Consider the following 8,592-nt stretch of genomic DNA (forward strand, 5'->3'; position numbering starts at 1 on the left):
GGAACACTAGAGAACTTGAGTGGCTGCAGGTGCTTTTTGGTTTCCTGAGGCTTACAGGCAAAAAAGCCTTCTCTTCCTGCTGTGCCAAATCCTCCCCACCCAGCCCAGCATCCAGACTCAGTAGGCCTTCCTGAGTATCGCCCCTAGATTACAGAACTGGAAAAAGCTCGGTCTCCAAGACTTTGAGAAGGAAAGTTTTCTGCCTGGCCTCAGTACTATCTCGACATCTAAGAAATAGTGTCTGATTTGTGCAGGGATTTTTTTTTTTTTAAGTGAGGCGATTGGGGTTGTGACTTGCCCAGAGTCACACAGCTAAGAAGTACGCAGGGAATTTTTTTTTTAATAAATGTTTATTAAGTGCTTAATCTGGAATTGAGTTCCATTATGAAAGAAATGATTATTAAACCAATTATTGGGGAGACCCGGGTTGTTGGGGTTTTTTCATTTTTTTCATTTATTTTTTATTCATTTTTTTTATTTTTTGGTGAGGCAATCAGGGTTAAGTGACTTGCCCAGCGTCACACAGCTAGAAAATGTGCAGGGAATTTTTGACAAACCTCTCTGAGCTTTTGGATTTTCCCTGTCAGTCTGCGTTTGTCACGTTGATTTGTTTTCTGTTCTATGTTTGTCTCCGTGTGGTGCGTGAGTGTCAGTGTCTGTGTGTAATCTGACACCCTGTAAGGTTTAACATGCTGCCAACCAGCAAGAGGATTGGACTTAGAATGACTCTTCTCTTTCTCTCCCCCCCTCTCCCTCCCTTCCTGCTTGCAGCAGCCTCAAAGGAATGGGTAGATGAGAGGAAAAAAAAGAGAAAATACTTTTTTTAGAGCATATGATTGATAAAGGCAAGAAAGTTCAGTCAAGTAGGAGCAAGAGTAGAAAGAAAGGCTCAAACAGTGAACAGAGGATTTGAGAGTAAACAGTTCGAAAAGTCCTTAATGATCAATCTCAAAACTTCCAGAATCTGCCAAGATGTTTTTAGCTGTCCTAACTTTTCACTTCTACATTCACCCCTTAAAAACTCAGAGTGGAGCACTGAACTTTGCAGACTGGAGAGTCGGGACCCTGGAAAAAAAGATCCAGTTGGCACCTAGTCCCTTCTCTTCAGCACAGGAGAGTTCAAGGTGTCTTGTGAGATCTTGAAACCACATTTGTTCCCATTTTGTAGGAGACTGCCTAGTGGGAGTCCTGTTACACAAAAACTTTTCTTTTTAGGTGAGGCAGAAAATGATTAAGTGCTAGTCAACCTGCCCCTCTTTGATTCAAGGAGAAAAAGGTTTCCCTTTTTCTTTTCCCCTTATCTATCTCTATATTCAAATGGTTGGGAATGTGTCACCTCCCCCAACCCCACCTGCTAATTCACCCTCCCCCACCGGCGAAGGGGAGGAGAGGGGTGGGGCAGCAGCTCTAGCAGGGGACCTCACTGGGAACAGGCCCTAGGCCCTCGGCCCTCAGGTGCCCTGTAGCCCACCCAGACAGCCCGGGAGTATCATCCAGGTTCAGTCTGCCCTCCCCAGCAGCTGCCTCAGCCTCAGCAGTGTCTTCAGCCATGGGGAGAGGGGGGAGGAGGAGAGGTCAAGGCAGTACAAGGTAAGAAACCAGCCAGCCTCTGCACTTGGTAAACCCAACCTATTATATGTAATCTGGAAATGCAATTGATGTCATCTGAAGTTTATTGTTTGTGTTACAGCTAAAACAGTTTGGCTATCGCTTATGAAAATTATAAGATTGTTGGCTATTGTTTTAATGCTAAAACCTAAAACTGGTAGTTAATTATAGTATATGTGTGGAAAGGAGGGGATGAGATGAAAGCCTCATCTAGATTGGTTCTGCCCATTCAGAGCAGTCCTCAGGGCTAATCAAAAAGCACAGCCCACAACAGCTCTATGGATAGATGGGGTGGATAGGTAGCCCCTTCTCTGGGGTCCCTGTCAATTCTCCTTATTTTGTAAACTTACCAAGGTTCCTAGAAATCATCTGTGTGGATGAGGTCATCAGCCCTGGGAAAAGGAGCTTGTTTGGGTTATGGAGTTCCTAAACAATGAACTTGGCTTTTTCAGGGTTTGCAAGTGTATAGAAATGATCTCTAAAGATTGGTTTTTGCACCAGGACAAATTTAAATTTGAGATGTGAGTCCTGGTAAATTTTTCCCCAAAATGTGATTAGTGAAACTTGCTATCTGAGGTAAAAGCTGTTGGGACTATAATGGATTATATTTTGAGTTGTCTGATGGGGATCACAATAATCTATGAATAATCAATAGTCAATAATCCACCATCTGAGAGAAATGCCGCAGGCTACTTAGAGGGAATGTGGTGGAGGTCTACATCTAGGAAAACTGGGGGGACAATGTAGAGTGGGATCCTCCCAGCTCAGTTTCCCCCTTGTGTTCCTTTAAAAAGGAATGTTTCCCACCTGACTATTCCTGAGTCTGGCAATGAAGTGGAATTGATACTGCATGGTTGGAAAACTGTTGACTCTAAATTCAAACAGAACCAGGGATGTTTTAGCCTGTCATACACAGTATAATCATTTTCCTGCTTTTTACTTTCACAGCGAATTTCTATTGTCAGAGCAAGTGGTCAGTAAAAGATATGAACACAATGCAAGTATGTGAGATCTTGCTGTTTTCAGTCTGAATGTGTAGTCATTCAATATTCCAAACAATTGGGTAAATTAGTACTCGGGCTTATCACCTGCCTGCCTTCATAGTCATGTGAATTATTACCCCATAGTAAAGTCAGCCTCTTATAAAGCAAATTCATTTGTATAACTATTGAACCCAAGGATAGAAAAGCTCTACCTACAAGAATATAGTTATTTATATTTTCATGTCCCCCATTCTGACATCACTTTTAATTCTCCTTATACTTGGGCCCTGCATATTGAACTTGCTTGTCAGATTTGTGTCTTCCAGGCTTTAGGCCATTCAGCCCCTGTCCACCCATCTTCCCCTGGATATAGCCTGTGTTTGGTTCCAGTCAACCTCCTCCCCAGGACCTAGCCTAGTGAGGCAGGGGCAGCTCGATGCCCATTGTCAATCTTTTATTTTTTAGGCTAAATATTCCCAGTTCCTTCAACTGGAGAGTAGCTAAGCTCCTTTAACGTCAATGTTTGTTTTTAATTTGCAACATTTAAAAATGTATAAAATATATCTTTTTTAAAATGACACATCTGAAATTAAATAATTTGTTGTAAATTTGTGGTCTTTTTCCTGCATTGAAATTTTGATGATGCAGTATTGTATCATGTAACCATATAGTAGTTTCAGAAGCCAAGACCTTCACCCTTTGCCCCAAAAGATTTTGGGCACTATTTGAGGGGGAATGATGGGGTGGTGAGACCTGGACCCCCAAAAGTCCTAAGATCATGTCTCTGGAAGCCTCCCAATTTATCAGTAGACCCCTGTCCTGTGAGGAAATTTTCTCTAGTTGCAGAACACAATTTCTTATCAGAACAGACGGAGGGGCGACCAGCCCAAGGATTTTTGTCCCTAGCTAGCCCAAGGACTCTTCCTCCTGCTGTATTCCCAACGTCCACACCTCTGACAACCTCCTCAATGTCTGGTATACTCCTTACACTTTCTTTTCTCCCAAAGAAAACTGGGCCCTTATTTTACCTAATTAATATCCTGGCATTCCTTTCACATGCCCATATAAGTTCTAGCTTCACTTCCATTAGGGTTCAAGTTCCCCAAAGGGACTTTGCCCACTTCTATTGGCATTATAATAAAATGTCACACACTTGAGGGTGTGAATTCATTCCAGGCAACCCTGTTCAAATTCAGGAGACAATGGGAAGAAACCGAACACTTTCACAATTGATTTAGAAAAAATTACAGGTTCTCTTATTCAGGGACAGCCTGGTTTTCCTCCTACCTGTCTGACTACTTCTCAGTCTCCTTTACTGGATCCTCATCTAGCTCTGTCTCAGTACCATTGGCTGACAACTCTTAGGAAAACTTCCTTCAGTTCCCCACTGTTTCTTTCCCAGACAAGTGAAATTCTTTAGGAAAGCATTTAAAGGTGAAATGTCATATGATTCACGAGCTTCTTAGCCCATCGTTAGCATTCTGTTTACTGTCAGATCTGTCTTCATCCCTTTTAAAAGCCAAGTCTAAGAGTTCAGTTCTGTATGTGACTCAAATATTGCTAAATGCCATGACTTCACCAATCATATTTTTTTTGGTGAGGCAATCGGGGTTAAGTGACTTGCCCAAGGTCACACAGCTAGTATGTGTCAAGTGTTTGGTCTGAGGCTGGATTTGACCTCAGGTCCTCCTGACTTCAGAGCCAGTGCTCTAGGGTCACGGTGCCACCTAGCTGCCCTCAAAATCATATTTTTTTTTCTTTTGGAGGCAATCAGGGTGAAGTGACTTCCCTAGGGTTACACAGCCAGCCAGTAAGTGTCTGAGGTGGGATTTGAACTCAGGTCCCCTTGACTCCAAGGGGTGTTCTATCCACTGTACCACCTAGCTGCCCTCCTAATCATCCTTAATGTGCCAGTAAGTTTTCCAAGCACCTGATGCCATCTCTAGTTGTCCTAATGTGTATCTGACCACTGGATCTAGATGGCTCCAGAGGAAACAGTGAGGCTGGTGACTTTGCACATCCTTCCCTCACTTAAATCCAATTCACTTGCATGTCATGGCATCATCTCCATGATGCCATGATCCTCTTCAAGAATGAAGGGCAAACAACAACAACATGCAGTCAGGACTATAATGTTCTTCATATTCCATCAAGGACAGAGAACTGAAGTCCCAAAGAAGTTGTAAATGGTGAGTGTTTACGCCTTTCATTTGAACTATCTCTAGTCAGTTTGTTAGTTTGACCAGCCTAAACTCAGAAGTCATTCTTGTTCATACTCTAGAGTTTCCCAATGTTATTTGGTCTACTGCCCCCTTTAAAAAATAATTACTCAGCAACCCCCTGGAAATCAACTTTCTTTAACCCTTCAATGTTTTTTTTTTTAATTTGCAACATTTAAAAATACATAAAATATATCTTTTTTAAAATGACACAACTGAAATTAAATAATTTGTTGTAAATTTGTGGTCTTTTTCCTGCGTTGAAATTTTGATGATGCAATATTGTATCATGTAACCATATAGTATCATACTGTAACTAAGTCATCACACACACATTTTCCTGCCTATGCACGCTGAACTTCCCAACAATGTGTGACGTACTCACTGCCAACAGTCCCTTGTTAAGATCCATCAGTGGACTTGACCACTGATTGGTTATAACTTGGATTTTGTGTGTTTATTTGGAAAATAATGTAATCACTACAACTTTAACTCTGTTGCACAACAGGTGAAACATGTACTAACAGTTTTTCAAAATTTTCTTCTCTTCTTTCCTTATGCTTCCACTGTCCCCTTGTTTTTATTCAATGCCCCCCCCAATTGTACCTGAGGCTACTACCCCCCCATCATTCCAGTGCCCCCTAGGGGGTGGTGTCACTCACTTTGCACACCTGTGCTTTTAGACCTAGGCTATTGACTTTGGTTCTTGGTAAGTTCAGAGCTAAATTGCTCGCCCTAGTGAATAGTTTCCTCTATGTTGTCTAGACTGCAACAGATGTAGTTAAGCTCCTTGCAAAATCAGAAGCAAAGGTTCTACTTCTTTTCTAGTGGTCCCTTCCTCTGGTGGATATAACTAATCATATCTTTCAACTCTACCCCTTTTTGCCTATGACTCCTCCCTGGATTTTCCTTTCCTAAGCTCACTGATAACTTTGGATTCCAGAGTCTAAATGTAGTAGCTATATTACCCTATTGCCTCTAGGATCCAATACAAATTGCTTTCTTTGGCATTTAAAACTCTTTACAACCTGACTCCAACCCACCTTTCTAGAATTGTTATGCTTACTTTCTTCACATAATCTATGGTCCAGCTTGCTGTTCCTAATACATGGTATTCCATCTCCCATCTCTGTTTTCACACAGACTGTCCCCTATGCTTTGAATACTCTTCCTTCTCAACTCTACATATTAGAATTCCTAGCTGCCTTCAAAACTCAGATCAAGCACTACTTTCTCCGTGAGACCTTTCCCAAACCCCAAAGCTGCTAGTGCCTCCACCTATCTACGTCCTCATTGCCTTGTATTTACTTTATAGATATTTTGCATATACATATATACATACATACATACACACACACACACACACACACACACATATATATATAAGTTGTCTCCTCTAGCAGAAGACAGCTATTATATCCCCCATCAATCTTTTATTCTTTAGGCTAAACATCCCCAGTTCCTTCAACTGATCCTTGTGTGACATGATCTCAAGGATCTCACCATCCTGGTTGTTCCCCCGTCTGTATTTTCGAATTGACCAATGTTGGTCCTAAACTGTGGTGGACAGCTCTGACCAGGATGGAATAAAGCAGTTCACTCACCTCTTGCTCACAGAAGCCGCACCTTCTTTAATGCAGTCCAAGACTGAATGAGTCTTTTTGGCTACCATGCCACATTGCTGACTCTTGGTGAGTTTGTAGTCCACCAAAGACTCCAAAATATTTTATAGAGAAACTGATTTCTAACCACATCTTTACCATTCGGTATTTGTGACATTGATTTTTCGAAGCCCAGAATAAAATTTTACATTTTTCCCAACTGAGTTTCATTCCATTGGATTCAGTCCAGTGCAACATCCTGTCAAAATTCAAAACAAAACAAAACACTTTTAGTGAAGTTTTCTGTTCCTTATATCAACATCAAATAACATGTGGCCCCCGCCTTTCTCCTCTCTGAAAGCCATCGCATATGACAAATAGTATTTTTTTAGAGAGAGAACAAAAGTCAGCACAACTGATTGATATATTGACAAAGTCCAAAAACATGTGCAATATATAACACCTGTGTACCTTCTGCCCCCATGAAAGGGTAAATTGTGGGTATCTTCTCATATCTCTTCATTTGAATCTCACTTGATCTTTATAATTTTGTTACATTTACTTTTAATTTTTTTTTGCTTTGTAATTGTTCTTTCCATTTAAATTGTTGTAGTTACTGTGTTTATTGTTTTCTTGACTGTTCACTTCACTTTGCATCATTTCCTATAGATCTTTCCATGTTTCTCTGTATTCATCACACACATAATTTCTTATGCCACAGTAGTAGCATTCCATTACATTCATATACCACAATTTGTTTAGATATTCCACAACTGATGAACATCTACTTTGCTTCCAATTCTTAGCTGTCACAAAAAAATGCTGCTATAAAGAGTTTGGAGTATATGAGGACTTTTTTAAATTGAAGGGTTCCCTGGGGTATAAGCCCAGTAATGGAGCATCTGGTTGAAAGGACATGGACCTTTTGGTCATTTTATTTGCATAATTCCAAATTACTTTCCAGAATATAACATTTCATAGTTCCACCAATAATGTATTTGTGTGCCTATCTTCTCACATTGCTCCAACATTGACAGTTGCCATTTTTGTCATTTTGATCAATTTGTAGCATGCGAAGTGAAAAAAAAGTTGTTTTGATTTGTATTTCTCTTATTATGAGTTATCTGGAACATTTTTAACATGCAGTTGTTAATACTTTGCAACTGTTTGTTTATATGCTTTGGCCATTAATCTATTAGGGAATAGCTAGTACACACACACACACACACACACACACACACACACATATATATATTTTATTTACTTATTGTTTATATATCTTAGATATCAAATCCTTATCAGGGAAATATGTCAGATTTATGATGGCAACACCTGCCTTTTTTTTGTAGTTACTTGATAAATAGTACATTTTTTCCCATCACCTTAGTTTTATTTTGTGTATGTCTTTGTTTTTCAAATGAGTTTCCTGTAAGCAATATGTTGTAGGGTTTTATTTTCTTATCCAATCTGTTACTCTTTTTTCATTTTATTGAATTGTTTAATCCATTCACATTTAATACTATCAGCATTAGATTTCCATTTTCTTCTGTCATTAAAATTGGAGTATTCTTTTCAGGTTATGATGTTTTCCCTCTTTTCAGCTGTAAACAAAAGTATGGGGTGTTCAGGGAGGCCTAACACCTCTGGTGTGAGGGCTTTTTGAGCCCTTTTCAGGGGTGCTCATCCACTTGGTATCCCCCTGTCACTGAACCCTCACCTGTGGCTTCAAGAAGCTGCAGCATATGGGATTGTCACACCTCAGTAAAAAGTTTCAGCTGACAGCTAAACCAGGTTGAGGTTGACAAACCTTAAACCCATCAATGAGATAAGGGAATGTCTACTCCAAGTATATGAAGACTTCCCCTAGAGGAATGGATGGATAAGAACAATTTATTCCAATAGCCATGAGGGCAGCTGAAGCAGGAGCTATAGAGGGATTAAAGCTTAGTCAGCCATTGAAAGCTCCAAGGTCATCCACTGCATCCCAAACCTTCACCACTTGGCTTAACTTTTGTCCTGCCATTGGACTTGGAAGACTCAGGAAAAGAGAATGAGGCTGATGACTTTGTGTAACTCTGCTCCACTTGAATCCAATTCACACGCAAGTCAAGACTTCATCCAGCATCCACTATTTTGTGTGTGTGTGTGTGTGTGTGTGTGTGTGTGTGTGTGTGTGTGTGT

This window comes from Vombatus ursinus, unplaced genomic scaffold (genome assembly GCF_900497805.2).
Source record: "Vombatus ursinus unplaced genomic scaffold, bare-nosed wombat genome assembly UNPS02014780.1, whole genome shotgun sequence".
NCBI lineage: Eukaryota > Metazoa > Chordata > Mammalia > Diprotodontia > Vombatidae > Vombatus > Vombatus ursinus.